Source organism: Cetorhinus maximus, chromosome 8, assembly GCF_964194155.1.
Source record: "Cetorhinus maximus chromosome 8, sCetMax3.hap1.1, whole genome shotgun sequence".
NCBI classification, from domain to species: Eukaryota; Metazoa; Chordata; class Chondrichthyes; order Lamniformes; family Cetorhinidae; genus Cetorhinus; species Cetorhinus maximus.
In genome coordinates, this window is record NC_135886.1 from 55,601,885 (window position 1) to 55,629,422 (window position 27,538).

The window sequence follows — 27,538 nt, forward strand, 5'->3', positions numbered from 1 at the left end:
CAGAGGAATCACGGATGTAGGTGGGAAGGGACTGGACAAGGGGAGAGAGAAGGGAGTCAAGATAGCGAGAAATGAGTTCCGTGAGGCAGGAACAGGCTGACACAATCGGTCTGCTGGGACAGTCCTGTTTGTGGATTTTGGGTAGGAGGTAGAAGCGGGCCGTCCGAGGTTGGGTGACTATCAGGTTGAATGCTGTGGAAGGAAGATCTCCAGAGGAGATGAGGTCAGTGACAGTCCTGGAAGCAATGGCTTGTTGTTCAGTGGTGGGGTCATGGTCCAGGGAGAGGTAGGAGGAAGTGTCTGCGAGTTGACGCTCAGCCTCCGCGAGGTAGAGGTCAGTGCACCAGACAACAACAGCACCACCCTTGTCAGCGGGTTTGATGACAATGTTAGGGTTGGACCTGAGAGAACGGAGTGCAGTAAGTTCAGAGAGAGACAGGTTAGAATGGGTGAGAGGAGCAGAGAAATTGAGACGACTAATGTCACGCCGACAGTTCTCAATGAAAAGATCAAGAGAAGGTAAGAATCCAGAGGGAGGGGTCCAGGTGGAGGGAGAATACTGGAGGTGGATAAAAGGATCCGTTGAACGGAGAGAGGACTCCTGCCCAAAGAAGTGAGCAAAGTGAGGTTTCTTCCTATCTAACCTATCTATGCCCCTCAATGTTGTACACCTCAATCAGATCCCCCCTCAGCCTTCTCTGCTCTAAGGAAAACAACCCCAGCCTATCCAGTCTCTCTTTATAGCTGAAACGCTCCAGCCCAGGAAATTTCCTGGTGAATCTCCTCTGCACCCTCTCCAGTGCAATTACATCCTTCCTTTACTGTGGTGACCAGGACTGCACACAGTGCTCCAGAAGTGGCCTGACTAACGTTTTATACAGCTGCAACATAACCTCCCTGCTCTTATACTGTATGCCTCGGCTAATAAAGGCAAGTATCCCATATATCTTCTTAACCAACTTCTCTACCTGTCCCGTTGCCTTCAAGGATCTATGGACATGTACACCAAGGTCCCCCGATCCTGTGTTCTTCCTAGGGTTCTACCATTCATCGTGTATTCCCTCGCCTGGTTAGTCCTCCCAAAATGCATCACATCACACTTCTTAGGATTAATTTCCATCTGCCACTGCATCAGCCCACTTTACCAGCCCGTCTATATCATCCTGTAATCTAAGGCTTTCCTCCTCACTACTTACAACTATTTTCGTGTCATCTGCGCACTTACGGATCATACCTCCTATATTCAGGTCTAAATCATTAATGTACACTACAAACAGCAAGGGTCCCAGCATCGATCCCTGTGGTACACCACTCGTCACAGGCTTCCAATCACAAAAACAACCTTCCACCATCACCCTCTGCCTCCTGCCACTAAGCAAATTTTGGGAAATTGCCAAATTGCCCTGGATCCCATGGGCTCTTACCTTCTTGACCATTCTCCCATGCGGGACCTTGTCTAAAGCCTTAGTGAAGTCCATGTAGGCTACATGGACTATACTACCCTCATCTACACAACTAGTCACCTCCTTGAAAATTTCAATCAAAATTGTTAGACATGATCTCCCCCTGACAAAGCCTTGCTGACTAACCCTCATTATTCCCTGCCTCTCCAAGTGGAGATTAATCCTATCCCTCAGAATTTTTTCCAATAGTTTCCCTACCACTGATATTAGACCCACTGGCCTATAATTACCTGGTTTATCCCGACTGCCCTTCTTGAATAACAGTACCACACTCGCTGTCCTCCAGTCCTCTGGCATCTCTCCTGTGGCCAGAGAGGATATGAAAATTAGTATCAGAGCCCCTGCAATCTCCTCCTTTGCCTCACATAGCAGCCTGGGATACATTTCGTCTGGGCCTGGGGACTTATCCACTTTTAAGCCCGTTAAAACCATTAATACCTCCTCCCTTTCAATGCTAATTTGTTCAAGTATATCACAGTCTCCCTCCCTGATTTCTACACCTACATCATCCTTCCCCATAGTGAACAGCGATGAAAAGTAATAATTTAAAATCTCACCTACATCCTCCGGCTCCACACACAGGTTGCCACTTTGGTCCCTAATGGGCCCTACTTTTTCCATGATTATCCTCCTGCCCTTCGTATATTTATAAAATGCCTTGGGATTTTCCTTTATCTTGCCTGCCAGTGTTTTTTCATGCCCCCTCTTCGTTCTCCTAATTACTTTTTTTTAAGTATTCCCCTACACTTCCTATACTCCTCTAAGGCATCCGTTGTTTTCAGCCCTGTGTATCTGCCATAAACCTTTTTTTTCCTTATCGAATCCTCTATATCCCTTGACATCCAGTCTTCCCCGGGCTTGTTGGTCCTACCCTTCACCTTTACGGGAACATGTTGGCCCTGATCTCTTACTATTCCCTTTTTGAATGACTCCCACTGCTCTGACGTAGACTTTCCTACAAGTAGCTGCTCCCAGTCCACTTTGGCCAGATCCTGTCTTATCATATTGAAATTGACCTTCCCCCAATTCAGGGCCTTTATTTCTTTGTCCTTTTCCATAATTACCTTAAATCTTACAGAGTTATGGTCACTATCCCCAAAATGCTCCTCGGCTGACACTTCTACCACTTGCCCAGCTTCATTCCCTAAGATTAGATCCAGTACCGCCCCTTCTATTGTAGGACCTTCTATGTGCTGGCTCAAAAAGCTCTCCTGGATGCACTTTAAGAATCCTGCCCTCTCTAAGCCTTTCACTCTCAGACTATCCCAGTTAATATTGGGGAAGTTAAAATCCCCTACTATTATTACCCTATTATTTTTAATCTTCTCTGAGATTTGCCTACATATCTGCTCCTCTATCTCCCTATGACTGTTTGAGGCCATAGTACACTCCCAAAGTGATTGCCCCCTTTTTGTTTTTAAGTTCTACCCATATGGCCTCCTTTGAGGAACCTTCTAAGATACCATCTCTCCTTACTGCAGTAATTAATAGATAATGCAATGCTACCTCCTATTTTACACCTCCCCCACCCCCCGTCACACCTGAAGACTCTATACCCTGAAATATTGAGCTGCCAGTCCTGCCCTTCACTCAACCATGTCTCTGTGATAGCAACAATATCATATTCCCATCTGTTAATCAACGCTCCCAATTCATCTGCCTCACTTGTAAGGGTCCTTGTGTTAAAATAGATGCAATCCAGCCTTGTATTATTCCCTTGTGCCTTAACAGGTCTATAGTTGCTCTGCCTTCCAGACTGACTTAGTTTCTCTTCTATATTTGGCTGTGCATCACCCACTACTGTACCTCCACTCTGTACCCCATTCCCCTGCCAAATTAGTTTAAACCCCCCCGCAACAGCACTAGCAAACCTCCCCGCAAGGATTTTGGTCCGGTTCTGATTCAGGCGCAACCCATCTGACTTGCACAGGCCCCACCTTCACCAGAAACAGGCCCAGTGATCCAGGAAACTAAAACCCTCCCTCCTGCACCATCTCTTCAGCCACACATTCATCATCTCTATCCTCCTATTCCTATACTCACTAGCACATGGCACAGGGAGTAATCCAGGAATTTGCTGGATCCTGCTTTTTAATCTGCTACCTAGCTCCCTAAATTCTTGTTGCAGGACCTCATGTCTCTTTCTACCTATGTTGCCGCTACCAATGTGAACTATGACCTCTGACTGTTCACCCTCCCCCTTCAGAATGCCCTGCAGACATTCTGTGACATCCTTGACCCTGGCACTAAGGAGGCAACACACCATCCTGGAGTCACATCTACAACCGCAGAAGCGCCTGTCTGCACCCCTCACTATTGAGTCTCCTACCACTATTGCTCTTGCACTCTTACTCCTACCTCCTTGTGCAGCTGAGCCACCCACAGTGCCATGAACTTGGCTCTGGCTGCACTCTCCAGAGGAACCTTCACCCTCACCGTTTTCCAACACAGAAAAATGGTTCTTGAGTGAGATGCACTCTGTGGCTTTCCTGACTACCTGCCTGCCTCCCTTCTTCTGACTGGTTCTGACCCATTCCCCCTCTGACTGCATTTCCTTAAACTGTGGAGTGACCACATCTAAAAATGTGCTGTCCACGTAACCCTCAGCCTCGCGGATGCACCACTGTGTCTCCAGCTGATGCTCAAGCTCCGAAACCCATTGCTCAGGCTGGTCAAGCCAGTGGCATTTCCTGCACATATGGTCATCCAGACTGCAAGGAGTGTCTAAGAATTCCCATATGCTGCACACGGGACTGAGCTCCCTTGCCATACGTTTTTGTTTGTTTTTAGTTAGAAGGCTATTTCCTTAAATTTAAGCCAAGTAGAAAATTATTTAGTTTTTCTTAAAAAAAACAAATGCTGAGACTCTGACCCTCACAGGTAAACTCCCGCCCTTTATACAGCCGCTCCGCTCCCTCACAGGTAAACTCCCACTCGTTATACAGGCACTCCGCTCCATCACAGGTAACCTCCCGCTCTTTATACAGTCGCTCCGCTCCCTCACAGGTAAACTCTGCTCTGCTCTGTATACAGCCGCTCCACTCCCTCACAGGTAAACTCTGCTCTGCTCTGTATATAGCCGCTCCGCTCCATCACAGGTAAACTCTGCTCTGCTCTGTATATAGCCGCTCCGCTCCCTCAAAGGTAAACTCCCACTCTTTATACAGCGGCTCCACTCCCTCACAGGTAAACTCTGCTCTGCTCTGTATACAGCCGCTCCACTCCCTCACAGGTAAACTCTGCTCTGCTCTGTATACAGCCGCTCCACTCCCTCACAGGTAAACTCTGCTCCAGCTCTGTATACAGCCGCTCCACTCCCTCACAGGTAAACTCTGCTCTGCTCTGTATATAGCCGCTCCGCTCCCTCAAAGGTAAACTCCCACTCTTTATACAGCCACTCTGCTCCCTCACAGGTAAATTCTGCTCTGCTCTGTATACAGCCGCTCCGCTCCCTCACAGGAAAACTCTGCTTTGCTCTGTATACAGCCGCTCTGATCCTTCACAGGTAAAGTCCATCCGCTCTTCACGCAGCCGCTCCGCTCCCTCACAGGTAAACACCCGCTCTTTATACAGCCACTCCGCTCCCTCACAGGTAAACTCCTGCTCTTTATACAGCCGTTCCGCTCCCTCAAAGGTAAACTCCCGCCCTTTATACAGCCACTTCGTTCCCTCACAGGTAAAGTCCCGATCTTTATACAGCCAGTCTGCTCCCTCACAGTTAAACTCCCGCTCTGTATACAGCCGCTCCGCTCCCTCACAGGTAAACTCTGCTCTGCTCTGTATACAGCCGCTCTGCTCCTTCACAGGTAAAGTCCATCCGCTCTTCACACAGCCGCTCCGCTCCCTCACTGGTAAACTCCCGCACTTTATACAGCCACTCCGCTACCTCACAAGTAAACTCCCGCTCTATATACAGCCACTCCGCTCCCTCACAGGTAAACTCCAAACTGCTCTTCATACAGCCACTCCACTCACTGATAGGTAAACTCCCGCTCTTTATACAACCGCTCCGCTCCCTCACAGGTAAACTCCCGCTCTTTACACAGCTGCTCCGCTCACTCACAGGAAAACTCCACTCCGCTCTTTATACAGACGCTCCGCTCCTTCACAGGTAAACTCCCGCTCTTTATACAGCCACTCCGCTCCCTCACAGGTAAAGTCCCGCTCTTTATACAGCCACTCCGCTCCCTCACTGGTAAACTCCCGCTCTTTATACAGCCACTCCGCTACCTCACAAGTAAACTCCCGCTCTATATACAGCCACTCCGCTCCCTCACAGGTAAACTCCAAACTGCTCTTCATACAGCCACTCCACTCACTGATAGGTAAACTCCCGCTCTTTATACAACCGCTCCGCTCCCTCACAGGTAAGCTCCCGCTCTTTACACAGCTGCTCCGCTCCCTCACAGGAAAACTCCACTCCGCTCTTTATACAGACGCTCCGCTCCTTCACAGGTAAACTCCCGCTCTTTATATAGCCACTCCGCTCCCTCACAGGTAAAGTCCCGCTCTTTATACAGCCGCTCCACTCCCGCACAGGTAAACTCCCGCTCTTTATACAGCCGCTCCACTCCCTCACAGGTAAACTCCCGCTCTTTACACAGCTGCTCTGCTCCCTCATCGGTAAACTACCGCTCTTTATACAGCCGCTCCGCTCCCTCACAGGTAAACTCCCGCTCTTTATACAGCAGCTCCGCTCCCTCACAGGTAAACTCCCGCTCTTTACTCAGCCGCTCCGCTCCCTCACAGGCAAACTCCCGCTCTTTATACAACCGCTCCGCTCCCTCACAGGTAAACTCCCGCTCTTTACACAGCTGCTCCGCTCACTCACAGGAAAACTCCACTCCGCTCTTTATACAGACGCTCCGCTCCTTCACAGGTAAACTCCCGCTCTTTATACAGCCACTCCGCTCCCTCACAGGTAAAGTCCCGCTCTTTATACAGCCGCTCCGCTCCCTCACTGGTAAACTCCCGCTCTTTATACAGCCACTCCGCTACCTCACAAGTAAACTCCCGCTCTATATACAGCCACTCCGCTCCCTCACAGGTAAACTCCAAACTGCTCTTCATACAGCCACTCCACTCACTGATAGGTAAACTCCCGCTCTTTATACAACCGCTCCGCTCCCTCACAGGTAAACTCCCGCTCTTTACACAGCTGCTCCGCTCCCTCACAGGAAAACTCCACTTCGCTCTTTATACAGACGCTCCGCTCCTTCACAGGTAAACTCCCGCTCTTTATACAGCCACTCCGCTCCCTCACAGGTAAAGTCCCGCTCTTTATATAGCCGCTCCACTCCCTCACAGGTAAACTCCCGCTCTTTATACAGCCGCTCCGCTCCCTCACAGGTAAACTCCCGCTCTTTATACAGCTGCTCTGCTCCCTCATCGGTAAACTACCGCTCTTTATACAGCCGCTCCGCTCCCTCACAGGTAAACTCCCGCTCTTTATACAGCAGCTCCGCTCCCTCACAGGTAAACTCCCGCTCTTTACACAGCCGCTCCGCTCCCTCACAGGTAAACTCCCGCTCTATATACAGCCGCTCCGCCCCCTCACAGGTAAACTCCCGCTCTTTACACAGCCACTCCGCTCCCTCACAGGTAAACTCCCGCTCTATATACAGCCGCTCCGCCCCCTCACAGGTAAACTCCCGCTCTTTACACAGCCACTCCGCTCCCTCACAGGTAAACTCACGCTCTTTATACAGCCACTCCGCTCCCTCACAGGTAAACTCCCGCTCTATATACAGCCGCTCCGCCCCCTCACAGGTAAACTCCCACTCTTTATACAGCCGCTCCGCTCCCTCGCAGGTAAACTCCCGTACTTTCTGCAGCCGCCCTGCTCCCTCACAGGTAAACTCCCGCTCTTTATACAGCCGCTCCGCACCCTCACAGGGAAACTCCCACTCTTTATACAGCCACTCCGCTCCCTCACAGGTAAACTCCCGCTCTTTATACAGCCACTCCGCTCAACTCCCGCTCTTTATACAGCCGCTCCGCTCAATGATAGGTAAACTCCCCCTCTTTATACAGCCACTCCGCTCCCTCACAGGTAAACTCCCACTCTTTATACAGCCGCTCCGCTCCCTCACAGGTAAACTCCCGCCCTTTATACAGTCGCTCCGCTCACTGATAGGTAAACTCCCGCTCTTTATACAGCCACTCCGCTCCCTCACAGGTAAACTCCCGCTCTTTATACAGCCACTCCACTGCCTCACAGGGAAACTCCCACTCTTTATACAGCCGCTCCACTCCCTCACAGGGAAACTCCCACCCTTTATACAGCCGCACTGCTCCCTCGCAGGTAAACTCCCGTACCTTCTGCAGCCGCCCTGCTCCCTCACAGGTAAACTCCCGCTCTTTATACAGCCGCTCCGCTCCCTCACAGGGAAACTCCCACTCTTTATACAGCCACTCCGCTCCCTCACAGGTAAACTCCCGCTCTTTATACAGCCACTCCGCTCAACTCCCGCTCTTTATACAGCCGCTCTGCTCAATGATAGGTAAACTCCCGCTCTTTATACAGCCACTCCGCTCCCTCACAGGTAAACTCCCACTCTTTATACAGCCGCTCCGCTCCCTCACAGGTAAACTCCCGCCCTTTATACAGTCGCTCCGCTCACTGATAGGTAAACTCCAGCTCTTTATACAGCCACTCCGCTCCCTCACAGGTAAACTCCCGCTCTTTATACAGCCACTCCGCTCCCTCACAGGTAAACTCCCGCTCTTTATACAGCCACTCCGCTCCCTCACAGGTAAACTCCCGCTCTTTATAAAGCCGCTCCGCTCACTGATAGGTAAACTCCCGCTCTTTATACAGCCACTCCGCTCCCACACGGGTAAAATCCCGCTCTTTATACAGCCGCTCCGCTCCCTCACAGTTAAACTCCCGCCCTTTATACAGTCGCTCCGCTCACTGATAGGTAAACTCCCGCTCTTTATACAGCCGCTCCGCACTCACAGGTAAACTCCTGCTGTTTATACAGCCGCTCCGCTCCCTCACAGGTAAATTCCTGCTCTTTATACAGCCGCTCCGCTCCCTCACAGGTAAACTCCCGCCCTTTATAAAGTCGCTCCGCTCACTGATAGGTAAACTCCCGCTCCTTATTCAGCCACTCCCCTCCCTCACAGGTAAAGTCCCGCTCTTTATACAGCCACTCCGCTCCCTCACAGGTAAACTCCCGCTCTTTATACAGCCACTCCGCTCCCTCACAGGTAAACTCCTGCTCTTTATACAGCCGCTCCGCTCCCTCACAGGTAAACTCCCGCTCTTTATACAGCCACTCCGCTCCCTCACAGGTAAACTCCCGGTCTTTATACAGTCGCTCCGCTCCCTCACAGGTAAAATCCCGCTCTTTATACAGCTGCTCTGCTCCCTCACAGGTAAACTTCACTCCGCTCTTTATACAGACGCTCCGCTCCTTCACAGGTAAACTCCCGCTCTTTATACAGCCACTCCTCTCCCTCACAGGTAAAGTCCCGCTCTTTATACAGCCGCTCCGCTCCCTCACAGGTAAACTCCCGCTCTTTATACAGCCGCTCCGCTCCCTCACTGGTAAATTCCGCTCTGTATACAGCCACCCCGCTCACTCACAGGGAACCTCCCGCTCTTTATACAGCCGCTCCGCTACCTCACAGGTAAACTCCCGCTCTTTATACAACCGCTCCGCTCCCTCACAGGTAAACTCCTGCTCTTTATACAGACGCTCCGCTCCATCACAGGTAAACTCCCGCTCTTTATAGAGCCGCTCCGCTCCCTCACAGGTAAACTCCTGCTCTTTATACAGCCACTCCGCTCCCTCACTGGTAAATTCCGCTCTGCATACAGCCGCTCCGCTCCCTCACAGGTAAACTCCCGATCTTTATGCAGCCACTCCGCTCCCTCACAGGTAAACTCCTGCTCTTTATACATCCACTCCGCTCCCTCACTGGTAAATTCCGCTCTGCATACAGCCGCTCCGCTCCCTCACAGGTAAACTCCTGCTCTTTATGCAGCCGCTCCGCACCCTCGCAGGTAAACTCCCGAACTTTCTGTAGCCACCCTGCTCTTTCACAGGTAAACTCCGACTCTTTATAAAGCCACTCTGCTCCCCCACATGTAAACTCCCGCTCTTTATACAGCCGCTCCGCTCACTGATAGGTAAACTCCCGCACTTTATAAAGCCGCTCCGCTCCCTCACAGGTAAACTCCCGCTCTTTATACAGCCGCTCCGCTCCCCCACAGGTAAACTCCCGCTCTTTATTCGGCTGCTCAGCTCCCTCACAGGTAAACTCCACTCCGCTCTTTATAGAGCCGCCGCGCTCCCTCACAGGTAAACTCCCGCTCTTTATACAGCCGCTCCGCTCCCTCACAGGTAATCTCCCGCTCGTTATACAGCCGCTCCGCTCCCTCACAGGTAAACTCCTGCTGTTTATACAGCCACTCTGCTCCCTCATAGGTAAACTCCCGCTCTTTATACAGCCGCCCTGCTCACTCGCAGGTAAACCCCCGCTCTTTATACAGCCGCTCCGCTCCCTCACAGGGAAACTCCCACTCTTTATACAGCCGCTCCGCTCACTGATAGGTAAACTCCCGCTCTTTATACAGCCGCTCTGCTCCCTCACAGGTAAACTCCCGCTCTTTATTCAGCCACTCCGCTCCCTCACAGGTAAACTCCCGCTCTTTATACAGCCACTACGCACCCTCACGGGTAAAATCCCGCTCTTTATACAGCCGCTCCGCTCCCTCACAGGTAAACTCCCGCTCTTTATACAGCCGCTCCGCTCACTGATAGGTAAACTCACGCTCTTTATACAGTAGCTCCGCTCAGTGATAGGTAAATTCCCGCTCTTTATTCAGCGACTCCCCTCCCTCACAGGTAAACTCCCGCTCTTTATGCAGCCACTCCGCTCCCTTACAGGTAAACTCCCGCTCTTTATACAGCCACTCCGCTCCCTCACAGGTAAACTCCCGCTCTTTATACAGCCACTCCGCTCCCTCACAGGTAAAGTCCCGCTCTTTATACAGCCACTCCGCTCCCTCACAGGTAAACTCCCGCTCTTTATACAGCCACTCCGCTCCCTCACAGGTAATCTCCCGCTCTTTATACAGCCACTCCGCTTCCTCAAAGGTAAACTCCCACTCTTTATACAGCCGCTCCGCTCCCTCACAGGTAAACTCCCGCTCTATATACAGCCACTCCGCTCCCTCACAGGTAAACTCCCGCTCATTATACAGCCGCTCCGCTCCCTCACAGGGAAACTCCCACTCTTTATACAGCCACTCCGCTCCCTCACAGTTAAACTCCCGCTCTTTATACATCCACTACGCTCAACTCCCGCTCTTTATACAGCCGCTCCGCTCCCTCACAGGTAAGCTCCCGCCCTTTATACAGTCGCTCCGCTCACTGATAGGTAAACTCCCGCTCTTTATACAGCCGCTCCGCACTCTCATAGGTAAATTCCTGCTGTTTATACAGCCGCTCCGCTCCCTCACAGGTAAACTCCTGCTCATTATACAGCCGCTCCGCTCCCTCACAGGTAAACTCCCGCCCTTTATACAGTAGCTCCGCTCAGTGATAGGTAAATTCCCGCTCTTTATTCAGCGACACCCCTCCCTCACAGGTAAACTCCCGCTCTTTATGCAGCCACTCCGCTCCGTCACAGGTAAACTCCCGCTCTTTCTACAGCCACTCCGCTCCCTCACTGATAGGTAAACTCCCGCTCTTTATACAGGCACTCCGCTCCCTCACAGGTAAACTCCCACTCTTTATACAGCCACTCCGCTCCCTCACAGGTAAACTCCTGCTCTTTATCCAGCCACTCCGCTCCCTCACAGGTAAACTCCCGCTCTTTATACAGCCACTCAGCTCCCTCACAGGTAAACTCCCGCTCTTTATCCAGCCACTCCGCTCCCTCACAGGTAAACTCCCGCTCTTTATACAGCCACTCCGCTCCCTCACAGGTAAACTCCCGCTCTTTACACAGCCGCTACGCTCCCTCACAGGTAAACTCCCGCTCTTTACTCAGCCGCTCCGATCCCTCACAGGTAAACTCCCGCTCTCTATACAGCCGCTCCGCTCCCTCACAGGTAAACTCCCGGTCTTTATACAGCCACTCCGCTCCCTCAAAGTTAAACTCCCGCTCTTTATACAGCCGCTCCGCTCCCTCACAGGTAAACTCCCGCTCTATATACAGCCACTCCGCTCCCTCACAGGTAAACTCCCGCTCATTATACAGCCACTCCGCTCCCTCACAGGTAAACTCCCGCTCTTTATACAGCCGCTCTGCTCCCTCACAGGTAAACTCCCGCTCTTTCTGAAGCCGCTCCACTCACTGATAGGTAAACTCCCGCTCTTTATACAGCCGCTCCGCTCCCTCACAGGTAAACTCCCGCTCTTTACACAGCCGCTCCGCTCCCTCACAGGTAAACTCCCGCTCTTTCTACAGCTGCTCCGCTCCCTCACAGGAAAACTTCACTCCACTCTTTATACAGACGCTCCGCTCCTCCACAGGTAATCTCCCGCTCTTTATACAGCCACTACTCTCCCTCACAGTTAAGTCCCGCTCTTTATACAGCCGCTCCGCTCCCTCATAGGTAAACTCCCGCTCTTTATACAGCCACTCCGCTCCGTAACAGGTAAACTCCCACTCTTTATACAGCCGCTCCGCTCCCTCACTGGTAAACTCCCGCTCTTTATACAGCCACTCCGCTACCTCACAAGTAAACTCCCGCTCTATGTACAGCCACTCCGCTCCCTCACAGGTAAACTCCACTCCGCTCTTTATACAGACGCTCCGCTCCCTCAAAGGTAAACTCCCGCTCTTTATACAGCCGCTCTGCTCCCTCATAGATAAACTACCGCTCTTTATACAGCCGCTCCGCTCCATCACAGGTAAACTCCCGCTCTTTATACAGCCACTCCGCTCCCTCACAGGTAAACTCCCGCTCTTTATACAGCCGCTCCACTCCCTCACAGGTAAACTCCCGCCCTTTATACAGGCGCTCCGCTCACTGATAGGTAAACTCCCGCTCTTTATACAGCCACTCCGCTCCCTCACAGGTAAACTCCCGCTCTTTATACAGCCGCTCCGCTCACTGATAGGTAAGCTCCGCTCCCTCACAGGTAAACTCCCGTTCTTTATACAGCAGCTCCACTCCCTCACAGGGAAACTCCCACTCTTTATACAGCCGCTCTGCTCACTCGCAGGCAAACTCCCGTACTTTCTGCAGCCGCTCTGCTCCCTCACAGGTAAACTCCCGCTCTTTATACAGCCGCTCCGCTCCCTTAGAGGGAAACTCCCACTCTTTATAAAGCCACTCCGCTCAACTCCCGCTCTTTATACAGCTGCTCCGCTCAATGATAGGTAAACTCCCGCTCTTTATACAGCCACTCAGCTCCCTCACAGGTAAACTCGCGCTCTTTATACAGCCGCTCTGCTCCCTCACAGGTAAAATCCCGCACTTTATACAGTCGCTCCGCTCCCTCACAGGTAAACTCCCGCTCTTTATACAGCCACTCCGCTCCCTCACAGGTAAACTCCCGCTCTTTATACAGCCACTCCGCTCCCTCACAGGTAAACTCCCGCTCTTTATAAAGCCACTGCGCTCCCTCAAAGGAAAACTCCCGCTCTTTATAAAGCCACTGCGCTCCCTCAAAGGAAAACTCCCGCTCTTTATACAGCCACTCCGCTCCCTCACAGGTAAACTCCCGCTCTTTATACAGCCACTCCGCTCCCTCACAGGTAAACTCCCGCTCTTTATAAAGCCACTGCGCTCCCTCAAAGGAAAACTCCCGCTCTTTATACAGCCTCTACGCACCCTCACGGGTAAAATCCCGCTCTTTATACAGCCTCTACGCACCCTCACGGGTAAAATCCCGCTCTTTATACAGCCGCTCCGCTCACTGATAGGTAAACTCCCGCTCTTTATACAGCCACTACGCACCCTCACAGGTAAACTCCCGCTCTTTATACAGCCTCTACGCACCCTCACGGGTAAAATCCCGCTCTTTATACAGCCGCTCCGCTCCCTCACAGGTAAACTCCCACCCTTTATACAGTCGCTCCGCTCACTGATAGGTAAACTGCCGCTCTTTATACAGCCGCTCCGCACTCTCACAGGTAAACTCCTGCTCTTTATACAGCCGCTCCGCTCCCTCACAGGTAAACTCCCTCCCTTTATACAGTAGCTCCGCTCAGTGATAGGTAAATTCCCGCTCTTTATTCAGCCACTCCCCTCCCTCACAGGTAAACTCCCGCTCTTTATCCAGCCGCTCCGCTCCCTCACAGGTAAAGTCCCGCTCTTTACTCAGCCGCTCCGCTCCCTCACAGGTTAACTCCCACTCTTTACACAGCCGCTGCGCTCCCTCACAGGTAAACACCCGCTCTTTACTCAGCCGCTCCGATCCCTCACAGGTAAACTCCCGCTCTTTACTCAGCCGCTCCGATCCCTCACAGGTAAACTCCCGCTCTTTATACAGCCACTCCGCTCCCTCAAAGGTAAACTCCCGCTCTTTATACAGCTGCTCCGCTCCCTCACAGGTAAACTCCCGCTCTACATACAGATACTCCGCTCCCTCACAGGTAAACTCCCGCTCATTATACAGCCGCTCCGCTCCCTCACAGGTAAACTCCCGCTCTATATACAGATACTCCGCTCCCTCACAGGTAAACTCCCGCTCATTATACAGCCGCTCCGCTCCCTCACAGGTAAACTCCCACTCTTTATACAGCCACTACGCTCAACTCCCGCTCTTTATACAGCCGCTCCGCTCACTGATAGGTAAACTCCGCTCCCTCACAGGTAAACTCCCTTTCTTTATACAGCCGCTCCGCTCCCTCACAGGTAAACTCCTGCTCATTATACAGCCGCTCCGCTCCCTCACAGGTAAACTCCCGCCCTTTATACAGTAGCTCCGCTCAGTGATAGGTAAATTCCCGCTCTTTATTCAGCCACTCCCCTCCCTCACAGGTAAACTCCCGCTCTTTATGCAGCCACTCCGCTCCCTCACAGGTAAACTCCCGCTCATTATCCAGCCACTCCGCTCCCTCACAGGTAAACGCCTGCTCTTTATACAGCCGCTCCGCTCACTGATAGGTAAACTCCTGCTCTTTATACAGCCGCTCCGCTCCCTCACAGGTAAACTCCCGGTCTTTATACAGCCACTCCGCTCCCTCAAAGTTAAACTCCCGCTCTTTATACAGCCGCTCCGCTCCCTCACAGGTAAACTCCCGCTCTATATACAGCCACTCCGCTCCCTCAGAGGGAAACTCCCACTCTTTATACAGCCACTCCGCTCCCTCACAGGTAAACTCCCGCTCTTTATAAAGCCACTCCGCTCAACTCCCTCTCTTTATACAGCCGCTCCGCTCAATGATAGGTAAACTCCCGCTCTTTATACAGCCACTCCGCTCCCTCACAGGTAAACTCGCGCTCTTTATACAGCCGCTCTGCTCCCTCACAGGTAAAATCCCGCACTTTATACAGTCGCTCCGCTCCCTCACAGGTAAACTCCCGTTCTTTACACAGCAACTCCGCTCCCTCACAGGTAAACTGCCGCTCTTTATACAGCCACTCCGCTCACTCACAGGGAACCTCCCGCTCTTTATACAGCCACTCCGCTCACTCACAGGTAAACTCCCGCTCTTTATACAGCCGCTCCTCTCCCTCACAGGTAAACTCCCGCTCTTTATACAGCCGCTCCGCTCACTGATAGGTAAACTCCGCTCCCTCACAGGTAAACTCCCGTTCTTTATACAGCCGCTCCGCTCCCTCACAGGGAAAATCCCACCCTTTATACTGCCGCTCCGCTCGCTCAGAGTTAAACTCCCGCTCTTTATACAGCCACTCCGCTCCCTCACAGGTAAACTCCCGCTCTTGATAAAGCCGCTCCGCTCACTGATAGGTAAACTCCCGCTCTTTATACAGCCACTCCCCTCGCTCACTGGTAAAATCCCGCTCTTTATACAGCCGCTCCGCTCCCTCACAGGTAAACTCCCGCCCTTTATACAGTCGCTCCGCTCACTGATAGGTAAACTCCCGCTCTTTATACAGCCGCTCCGCACTCTCACAGGTAAATTCCTGCTGTTTATACAGCCGCTCCGCTCCCTCACAGGTAAACTCCTGCTCATTATACAGCCGCTCCGCTCCCTCACAGGTAAACTCCCGCCCTTTATACAGTAGCTCCGCTCAGTGATAGGTAAATTCCCACTCTTTATTCAGCGACTCCCCTCCCTCACAGGTAAACTCCCGCTCTTTATTTAGCCACTCCGCTCCCTCACAGGTAAACTCCCGCTCTTTATCCAGCCACTCCGCTCCCTCACAGGTAAACTCCCGCTCTTTATACAGCCGCTCGGCACTCTCACAGCTAAACTCCTGCTCTTTATACATCCGCTCCGCTCACTGATAGGTAAATTCCCGCTCTTTATACAGCCTCTCCGCTCCCTCACAGGTAAATTCCCGCTCTTTATACAGCTGCTCCGCTCCCTCACAGGTAAACTCCCGTTCTTTATTCAGCTGCTCCGCTCCCTCACAGGTAAACTCCCGCTCTTTATACAGCCGCTCTGCTCCCTCATAGGTAAACTACCGCTCTATATACAGCCGCTCCGCTCCATCACAGGTAAACTCCCGCTCTTTATACAGCCACTCCGCTCCCTCACAGGTAAACTCCCACTCTTTATACAGCCGCTCCGCTCCCTCACAGGTAAACTCCCGCCCTTTATAGAGTCGCTCCGCTCACTGATAGGTAAACTCCCGCTCTTTATACAGCCACTCCGCTCACTCACAGGTAAACTCCCGCTCTTTATACAGCCACTCCGCTCCCTCACAGGTAAACGCCCGCTCTTTATACAGCCACTCCGCTCCCTCACAGGTAAACTCCCGCTCTTTACACAGCCGCTGCGCTCCCTCACAGGTAAACTCCCGCTCTTTACTCAGCCGCTCCGATCCCTCACAGTTAAACTCCCGCTCTTTATACAGCCGCTCCGCTCCCTCACAGGTAAACTCCCGCTCTTTATACAGCCACTCCGCTCCCTCAAAAGTAAACTCCCGCTCTTTATACAGCCGCTCCGCTCCCTCACAGGTAAACTCCCGCTCTATATACAGCCACTCCGCTCCCTCACAGGTAAACTCCCGCTCATTATACAGCCGCTCCGCTCCCTCAAAGGGAAACTCCCACTCTGTATACAGCCTCTCCGCTCCCTCACAGTTAAACTCCCGCTCTTTATACAGCCGCTCCGCACTCTCACAGGTAAACTCCTGCTGTTTATACAGCCGCTCCGCTCCCTCACAGGTAAACTCCCGCCCTTTATACAGTAGCTCCGCTCAGTGATAGGTAAATTCCCGCTCTTTATTCAGCCACTCCCCTCCCTCACAGGTAAACTCCAGCTCTTTACTCAGCCGCTCCGCTCCCTCACAGGTAAACTCCCGCTCTTTATACAGCCGCTCCGCTCCCTCACAGGTAAACTCCCACTCTTTATACAGCTGCTCCGCTCACTGATAGGTAAACTCCCGCTCTTTATACAGCCTCTCCGCTCCCTCACAGGTAAACTCCCGCTCTTTATACAGCTGCTCCGCTCCCTCACAGGAAAACTTCACTCCGCTCTTTATACAGACGCTCCGCTCCTTCACAGGTAAACTCCCGCTCTTTATACAGGCACTCCTCACCCTCAAAGGTAAAGTCCCGCACTTTATACAGCCGCTCCGCTCACTGATAGGTAAACTCCCGCTCTTTATACAGCCGCTCCGCTCCCTCACTGGTAAATTCCGCTCTGTATACAGCCGCTCCGCTCACTCACAGGGCACCTCCCGCTCTTTATACAGCCGCTCCGCTCCCTCACAGGTAAACTCCTGCTCTTTATACAGCTGCTCCGCTCCCTCACAGGTAAACTCCCGCTCTTTATACAGACGCTACGTTCTCTCACAGGTAAACTCCCGCTCTTTATAGAGCCGCTCCGCTCCCTCGCAGGTAGACTCCCGCTCTTTATACAGCCGCTCCGCTCCCTCACAGGTAAACTCCCACTCTTTATACAGCCACTCCGCTCCCTCACAGGTAAACTCCCGCTCTTTATACAGCCGCTCCGCTCAACTCCCGCTCTTTATACAGCCGCTCCGCTCCCTCACTGGTAAATTCCGCTCTGTATGCAGCCGCTCCGCTCACTCACAGGGCACCTCCCGCTCTTTATACAGCCGCTCCGCTCCCTCACAGGTAAACTCCTGCTCTTTATACAGCTGCACCTCTCCCTCACAGGTAAACTCCCGCTCTTTATACAGACGCTCCGTTCTCTCACAGGTAAACTCCCGCTCTTTATAGAGCCGCTCCGTTCTCTCACAGGTAAACTCCTGCTCTTTATACAGCCACTCCGCTCCCTCACTGGTAAATTCCGCTCTCTATACAGCCACTCCACTCACTCACAGGGAACCTCCCGCTCTTTATACAGCTGCTCCGCTCCCTCACAGGTAAACTCCCGCACGTTCTGCAGCCGCCCTGCTCTCTCACAGGTAAACTCCCGTCCTTTATACAGCTGCTCCGCTCCCTCACAGGGAAACTCCCACTCTTTTACTGCGGCTCCGCTCACTCACAGGTAAACACCTGCTCTTTATACAGCTGCACCGCTCCCTCACAGGTAAACTCCGTCTCTTTATACAGACGCTCCGTTCTCTCACAGGTAAACTCCCGCTCTTTATAGAGCCGCTCCGCTCCCTCGCAGGTAGACTCCTGCTCTTTACACAGCCGCTCCGCTCCCTCACTGGTAAACTCCTGCTCTTTATACAGCCACTCCGCTCCCTCGCTGGTAAATTCCGCTGTCTATACAGCCGCTCCACTCACTCACAGGGAACCTCCCGCTCTTTATACAGCCGCTCCGCTCCCTCACAGGTAAACTCCCGCACGTTCTGCAGCCGCCCTGCTCTCTCACAGGTAAACTCCCGTCCTTTATACAGCTGCTCCGCTCCCTCACAGGGAAACTCCCACTCTTTATACTGCGGCTCCGCTCCCTCACAGGTAAACTCCCGCTCTTTATACAGCCGCTCCGCTGCCTCACAGGTAAACTCCCGCTCTTTATACAGTCGCTCCGCTCACTGATAGGTAAACTCCCGCTATTTATTCAGCCACTCCCCTCCCTCACAGGTAAACTCCTGCTCTTTATACAGCCACTCCGCTCCGTAACAGGTAAACTCCCACTCTTTACAGCCGCTCCGCTCCCTCACGGGTAAACTCACGCTCTTTATTCAGCCACTCCGCTCCCTCACAGGTAAACTCGCGCTCTCTATACAGCTGCTCCGCTCACTGATAGGTAAACTACCATTCTTTATACAGCCGCTCCGCACTCTCACAGGTAAACTCCTGCTGTTTATACAGCCGCTCCGCTCCCTCACAGGTAAACTCCCACTCTTTATACAGCCGCTCCGCTACCTCACAGGTAAACTCCCGCCCTTTATAGAGTCGCTCTGCTCACTGATCGGTAAACTCACGCTCTTTATTCAGCCACTCCCCTCCCTCACAGGTAAACTCCCGCTCTTTATACAGCCACTCCCCTCCCTCACAGGTAAACTCCCGCTCTTTATACAGCCACTCCGCTCCCTCACAGGTAAACTCCCGCTCTTTATACAGACGCTCCGCTCACTGATAGGTAAACTCCCGCTCTTTATACAGCCGCTCTGCTCCCTCACAGGTAAACTCCCGCTCTTTATTCAGCGGCTCAGCTCCCTCACAGGTAAACTCCACTCCGCTCTTTATACAGATGCTCCGCTCCTTCACAGGTAAACTCACGGTCATTATACTGCCACTCCGCTCCCTCACTGGTAAACTCCCGCTCATTACACAGCCGCTGCGCTCCCTCACAGGTAAACTCCCGCTCTTTACTCAGCCGCTCCGATCCCTCACAGGTAAACTCCCGCTCTTTATGCAGCCGCTCCGCTCCCTCACAGGTAAACTCCCGCTCTTTATACATCCACTCCGCTCCCTCAAAGGTAAACTCCCACTCTTTATACAGCCGCTCCGCTCCCTCACAGGTAAACTCCCGCTCTATATACAGCCACTCCGCTCCCTCACAGGTAAACTCCCGCTCATTATACAGCCGCTCCGCTCCCTCACAGGGAAACTCCCACTCTTTATACAGCCACTCCGCTCCCTCACAGGTAAACTCCCGCTCTTTATACAGCCACTCCGCTCCCTCACAGGTAAACTCCCGCTCTTTATACAGCCACTACGCTCAACTCCCGCTCTTTATACAGCCGCTCCGCTCACTAATTGGTAAACTCCCGCTCTTTATACAGCCGCTCCGCTCCCTTACAGGTAAACTCCCGCCCTTTTTACAGTCGCTCCGCTCACTGATTGTATACACCCGCTCTTTATTCAGCCACTCCCCTCCCTCACAGGTAAAATCCTGCTCTTTATACAGACACTCCGCTCCCTCACAGGTAAACTCCCGCTCTTTATACAGCTGCTCGGCTCACTGATAGGTAAACTCCCGCTCTTTATACAGCCGCTCTGCTCCCTCACAGGTAAACTCCCGCTCTTTACTCTGCCGCTCCGCTCCCTCACAGGTAAACTCCCGCTCTTTATACAGCCGCTCGGCTCACTGATAGGTAAACTCCCGCTCTTTATACAGCCGCTCTGCTCCCTCACAGGTAAACTCCCGCTCTTTACTCGGCCGCTCCGCTCCCTCACAGGTTATCTCCCGCTCTTTATACAGCCGATCCGCTCCCTCGCAGGTAAACTCCTGCTGTTTATACAGCCGCTCCGCTCCCTCACAGGTAAAGTCCCGCCCTTTATACAGGCGCTCCGCTCACTGATAGGTAAACTGCCGCTCTTTATACAGCCACTCCGCTCACTCACAAGTAAACTCCCGCTCTTTATACAGCCACTCCGCTCACTCACAGGTAAACTCCCGCTCTTGATACAGCCACTCCGCTCCCTCACAGGTAAAGTCCCGCTCTTTATACAGCCGCTCCGTTCACTGATAGGTAAACTCCGCTCCCTCACAGGTAAACTCCCGTTCTTTATACAGCCGCTCCGCTCCCTCACAGGGAAACTCCCACTCTTTATACTGCCGCTCCGCTCGCTCTCAGTTAAACTCCCGCTCTTTATACAGCCACTCCGCTCCCTCACAGGTAAACTCCCGCTCTTTATAAAGCCGCTCCGCTCACTGATAGGTAAACTCCCTCTCTTTATACAGCCACTCCCCTCCCTCACAGGTAAAATCCCTCTCTTTATACAGCCGCTCCGCTCCCTCACAGGTAAACTCCCGCCCTTTATACAGTCGCTCCGCTCACTGATAGGTAAACTCCCGCTCTTTATACAGCCGCTCCGCACTCTCACAGGTAAACTCCTGCTGTTTATACAGCCGCTCCGCTCCCTCACAGGTAAACTCCTGCTCGTTATACAGCCGCTCCGCTCCCTCACAGGTAAACTCCCGCCCTTTATACAGTAGCTCCGCTCAGTGATAGGTAAATTCCCGCTCTTTATTCAGCCACTCCCCTCCCTCACAGGTAAACTCCCGCTCTATATGCAGCCACTCCGCTCCCTCAAAGGTAAACTCCCTCTCTTTATACAGCCACTCCGCTCCCTCACAGGTAAACTCCCGTTCTTTATACAGCCGCTCCGCTCACTGATAGGTAAACTCCCGCTCTTTATACAGCCACTCCGCTCCCTCACAGGTAAACTCCCGCTCTTTATACAGCCGATCCGCTCACTGATAGGTAAACTCCCGCTCTCTATACAGCCGCTCCGCTGCCTCACAGGTAAACTCCCGCTCTTTATACAGCCGCTCCGCTCACTGATAGGTAAACTCCCGCTATTTATTCAGCCACTCCCCTCCCTCACAGGTAAACTCCTGCTCTTTATACAGCCACTCCGCTCCGTAACAGGTAAACTCCCACTCTTTACAGCTGCTCCACTCCCTCACGGGTAAACTCACGTTCTTTATTCAGCCACTCCGCTCCCTCACAGGTAAACTCCCGCTCTTTATACAGCCACTCCGCTTCCTCACAGGTAAACTCTCGCTCTTTATACAGCCGCTCCGCTCCCTCACAGGTAAACTCGCGCTCTCTATACAGCTGCTCCGCTCACTGATAGGTAAACTACCATTCTTTATACAGCCGCTCCGCACTCTCACAGGTAAACTCCTGCTGTTTATACAGCCGCTCCGCTCCCTCACAGGTAAACTCCCACTCTTTATACAGCCGCTCCGCTCCCTCACAGGTAAACTCCCGCCCTTTATACAGTCGCTCTGCTCACTGATCGGTAAACTCACGCTCTTTATTCAGCCACTCCCCTCCCTCACAGGTAAACTCCCGCTCTTTATACAGACGCTCCGCTCACTGATAAGTAAACTCCCGCTCTTTATACAGCCGCTCTGCTCCCTCACAGGTAAACTCCCGCTCTTTATTCAGCTGCTCAGCTCCCTCACAGGTAAACTCCACTCCGCTCTTTATACAGATGCTCCGCTCCTTCACAGGTAAACTCACGGTCATTATACTGCCTCTCCGCTCCCTCACTGGTAAACTCCCGCTCTTTACACAGCCGCTGCGCTCCCTCACAGGTAAACTCCCGCTCTTTACTCAGCCGCTCCGATCCCTCACAGGTAAACTCCCGCTCTTTATGCAGCCGCTCCGCTCCCTCACAGGTAAACTCCCGCTCTTTATACATCCACTCCGCTCCCTCAAAGGTAAACACCCGCTCTTTATACAGCCGCTCCGCTCCCTCACAGGTAAACTCCCGCTCTATATACAGCCACTCCGCTCCCTCACAGGTAAACCCCCGCTCATTATACAGCCGCTCCGCTCCCTCACAGGGAAACTCCCACTCTTTATACAGCCACTCCGCTCCCTCACAGGTAAACTCCCGCTCTTTATACAGCCACTCCGCTCCCTCACAGGTAAACTCCCGCTCTTTATACAGCCACTACGCTCAACTCCCGCTCTTTATACAGCCGCTCCGCTCCCTCACAGGTAAACTCCCGTTCTTTATTCAGCTGCTCAGCTCCCTCACAGGTAAACTCCCACTCCTTATACAGCCGCTGCGCTCCATCACAGGTAAACTCCCGCTCTTTACACAGCCGCTCCGCTACCTCACAGGTAAACTCCAGCTCTTTACTCAGACGCTCCACTCCCTCACAGGTAAACTCCCGCTCTTTATACAGGCGCTCCGCTCCCTCACAGGTAAACTCCAGCTCTTTACTCAGCCGCTCCGCTCCCTCACAGGTAAACTCCCGCTCTTTATACAGCCTCTCCGCTCCCTCACAGGTAAACTCCCGCTCTTTATTCAGCTGCTCCGCTCCCTCACAGGAAAACTTCACTCCGCTCTTTATACAGATGCTCCGCTCCTTCACAGGTAAACTCCCGCTCTTTATACAGGCACTCCTCACCCTCAAAGGTAAAGTCCCGCACTTTATACAGCCGTTCCGCTCACTCACAAGTAAACTCCCGCTCTTTATACAGCCACTCCGCTCCCTCACTGGTAAATTCCGCTCTGTATACAGCCGCTCCGCTCACTCACAGGGCACCTCCCGCTCTTTATACTGCCGCTCCGCTCCCTCACAGGTAAACTCCTGCTCTTTATACAGCTGCTCCGCTCCCTCACAGGTAAACTCCCGCTCTTTATACAGACGCTCCGTTCTCTCACAGGTAAACTCCCGCTCTTTATAGAGCCGCTCCGCTCCCTCGCAGGTAGACTCCCGCTCTTTATACAGCCGCTCCGCTCCCTCACAGTTAAACTGCTGCTCTTTATACAGCCACTCCGCTCCCTCACTGGTAAATTCCGCTCTCTATACAGCCGCTCCACTCACTCACAGGGAACCTCCCGCTCTTTATACAGCCGCTCCGCTCCCTCACAGGTAAACTCACGCTCTTTATTCAGCCACTCCCCTCCCTCACAGGAAAACTCCCGCTCTTTATACAACGGCTCCGCTCCCTCACAGGTAAACACCTGCTGTTTATACAGCCTCTCCGGTCCCTCACCGGTAAACTCCCGCTCTTTATACAGCCACTCGCCTCCCTCACAGGTAAACTCCCGCTCTTTATACAGCCGCTCCGCTCCCTCACAGGTAAACTCCCGCTCTTTATACATCCGCTCCGCTCCCTCACAGGTAAACTCCCGCTCTTTATACAGCCACTCGCCTCCCTCACAGGTAAACTCCCGCTCTTTATACAGCCACTCCGCTCCCTCACAGGTAAACTCCCGCTCTTTATACATCCGCTCCGCTCCCTCACAGGTAAACTCTCACTCTATATACAGCCGCTCCGCTCACTGACAGGTAAACTCCCGATCATTATACAGCCAGTCCGCTCGCTCACAGGGAAACTCCCACTCTTTATACAGCCACTCCGCTCAACTCCCGCTCTTTATACAGCCGCTCCGCTCCCTGATAGGTAAACTCCCGCTCTTTACTCAGTCGCTCCGCTCCCTCACAGGTAAACTCCCACTCTTTATACAGCCACTCCGCTCCCTCACAGGTAAACTCCCGCTCTTTACTCAGTCGCTCCGCTCACTGATAGGTAAACTCCCGCTCTTTATACAGCCACTCCGCTAAACTCCCGCTCTTTATACAGCCGCTCCGCACTCTCACATTTAAACTCCCACTCTTTATACAGCCACTCCGCTCCCTCACAGGTAAACTCCCGCCCTTTATACAGGCGCTCCGCTCACTGATAGGTAAACTGCCGCTCTTTATACAGCCACTCTGCTCCCTCACAGGTAAACTCTCACTCTATATACAGCTGCTCCGCTCACTGACAGGTAAACTCCCGATCATTATACAGCCGGTCCGCTCGCTCACAGGGAAACTCCCACTCTTTATACTGCCGCTCCGCTCCCTCACAGTTAAAGTCGCGCTCTTTATACAGCCACTCCGCTCCCTCACAGGTAAACTCCCGCTCTTTTTACAGCCGCTCCGCTCACTGATAGGTAAACTCCGCTCCCTCACAGGTAAGCTCCCGTTCTTTATACTGCCGCTCCGCTCCCTCACAGTTAAACTCGCGCTCTTTATACAGCCACTCCGCTCCCTCACAGGTAAACTCCCGCTCTTTATACAGCCGCTCCGCTCACTGATAGGTAAACTCCCGCTCTTTATACAGCCACTCCCCTCCCTCACAGGTAAAATCCCGCTCTTTATACAGCCGCTCCGCTCCCTCACAGGTAAACTCCCGCCCTTTATACAGTCGCTCCGCTGACTGATAGGTAAACTCCCGCTCTTTATACAGCCGCTCCGCACTCTCACAGGTAAACTCCTGCTGTTTATACATCCGCTCCGCTCCCTCACAGGTAAACTCCCGCTCTTTATAGAGCCGCTCCGCTCCCTCACAGGTAAACTCCCGCCCTTTATACAGTCGCTCCGCTCACTGACAGGTAAGCTACCCCTCTTTATACAGCCACCTCGCTCCCTCACAGGTAAACTCCCGCTCTTTATACTGCCACTCCGCTCCCTCACAGGTAAACTCCCGCTCTTTATACAGCCGCTCCGCTCCCTCACAGGTAAACTCCCGCTCTTTATACAGCCGCTCCGCTCACTGATATGTAAACTCCCCTCCCTCACAGGTAAACTCCTGCTCATTATACAGCCACTCCGCTCCCTCACAGGCAAACTCCCACTCTTTATACAGCCGCTCCGCTCCCTCACAGGTAAACTCACGCTCTTTATTCAGCCACTCCCCTCCCTCACAGGTAAACTCCCGCTCTTTACATAGCCACTCCGCTCAGTCACAGGTAAACTCCGACCTCTTTATACAGCCGCTCCGCTCCCTCACAGGTAAACTCCCGCTCTTTATACAGCTGCTCCGCTCACTGATAGGTAAACTCCCGCTCTTTATACAGCCACTCCGCTCCCTCACAGGTAAACTCCCGCTCTTTGTACAGCCGCTCCGAACACTCACATGTAAACTCCCGCTCTTTATACAGCTGCTCCGTTCACTGATAGGTAAACTCCCATTCTTTATACAGCCGCTCCGCACTCTCACCGGTAAACTCCTGCTGTTTATACAGCCGCTCCGCTCCCTCACAGGTAAACTCCCACTCTTTATTCAGCCACTCCCATCCCTCACAGGTAAACTTCCGCTCTTTATTCAACCACTCCGCTCCCTCACAGGTAAACTCCCGCTCTTTATACAGCTGCTCCGCTCACTGATAGGTAAACTCCCGCTCTTTATACAGCCTCTCCGCTCCCTCACAGGTAAACTCGCGCTCTTTATACAGCAGCTCCGCTCACTGATAGGTAATCTCCCGCTCTTTATACAGCTGCTCTGCTCCCTCACAGGTAAACTCCCGCTCATTATACAGCCGGTCCGCTCCCTTACAGGGAAACTCCCACTCTTTATAAAGCCACTCCGCTCCCTCACAGGTAAACTCCCGCTCTTTATACAGCCACTCCGCTCCCTCACAGGTAAAATACCGCTCTTAATAAAGCCGCTCCGCTCCCTCACAGGTAAACTCCCGCCCTTTATACAGTCGCTCCGCTCACTGATAGGTAAACTCCCGCTCATTATACAGCCGCTCCGCTCTCTCACAGGTAAACTCCTGCTGTTTATACAGCCGCTCCGCTCCCTCACAGGTAAACTACTGCTCTTCATACAGCCGCTCCGCTCCCTCACAGGTAAACTCCCGCCCTTTATACAGTCGCTCCGCTCTGTCATAGGTAAATTTCCGCTCATTATTCAGCCGCTCCGCTCACTGATAGGTAAACTCACGCTCTTTATACAGCAGCTCCGCACTCTCACAGGTAAACTCCCGCTCTTTATACAGCCGCTCCGCTCCCTCACAGGTAAACTCCCGCTCTTTAAACAGCTGCTCCGCTCCCTCACAGGTAAAATCCCGTACTTTATTCAGCTGCTCAGCTCCCTCACATGTAACCTCCACTCCGCTCTTTATACAGCCGCTGCGCTCCCTCACAGGTAAACTCCCGCTCTTTACTCAGCCGCTCCGCTCCCTCACTGGTAAACTCCCGCTCATTATACAGCCGCTCTACACCCTCACCGGTAAACTCCTGCTGTTTATACAACCACTCCGCTCCCTCACAGGTAAAATCCCACTCTTTATACATCCACTCCGCTCCCTCACAGGTAAACTCCCGCTCTTTATACAGCCGCTCCGCTCACTGATAGGTAAACTCCCGCTCTTTATACCGCCACTCCGCTCCCTCACAGGTAAACTCCCGCTCTTTATACAGCCTCTCCGCTCACTGATAGGCAAACTCCCGTTTTTTATACAGCGACTCCGCTCCCTCACAGGAAAACTTCACTCCGCTCTTTATACAGCCACTCCGCTCCCTCACAGGTAAACTCCCGCTCTTTATACAGCAGCTCCGCTCCCTCACAGGGAAACTTCACTCCGCTCTTTATACAGGCGCTCCGCTCCTTCACAGGTAATCTCCCGCTCTTTATACAGCCACTCCTCTCCCTCACAGGTAAAGTCCCGCTCTTTATACAGCCGCTCCGCTCCCTCACAGGTAAACTCCAGCTCTTTATACAGCTGCTCCGCTCCCTCACAGGTAAACTCCCGCTCTTTATACAGACGCTCCGCTCTCTCACAGGTAAACTCCCGCTCTTTATAGAGCCTCTCCCCTCCCTCACAGGTAGACTCACGCTCTTTATACAGGAGGTCCGCTCCCTCACAGGTAGACTCCCGCTCTTTTTACAGCCCCTCTGCTCCCTCACTGGTAAATTCCGCTCTGTATACAGCCGCTCCACTCACTCACAGGGAACCTCCCGCTCTTAATACAGCCGCTCCGCTCCCTCACAGGTAAACTCCCGCTCTTTATACAGCCACTTCGCTCCCTCGCAGGTAAACTCCCGCACTTTCTGCAGCCGCCCTGCTGTCTCACAGGTAAACTCCCGCTCTTTATACAGCCGCTCCGCTCCCTCACAGGGAAACTCCCACTCTTTATACAGCCACTCCGCTCCCTCACAGGTAAACTCCCGCTCTTTATACAGCCGCTCTACTCCCTAACAGGTAAACTCCTGCTGTTTATACAGACACTCCGCTCCCTCACAGGTAAACTCCCGCTCTTTATACAGCCGCTCCGCTCACTCACAGGTAAACTCCCGCTCTTTATACAGCCGCTCCGCTCACTGATAGGTAAACTCCCGCTCTTTATACAGCCTC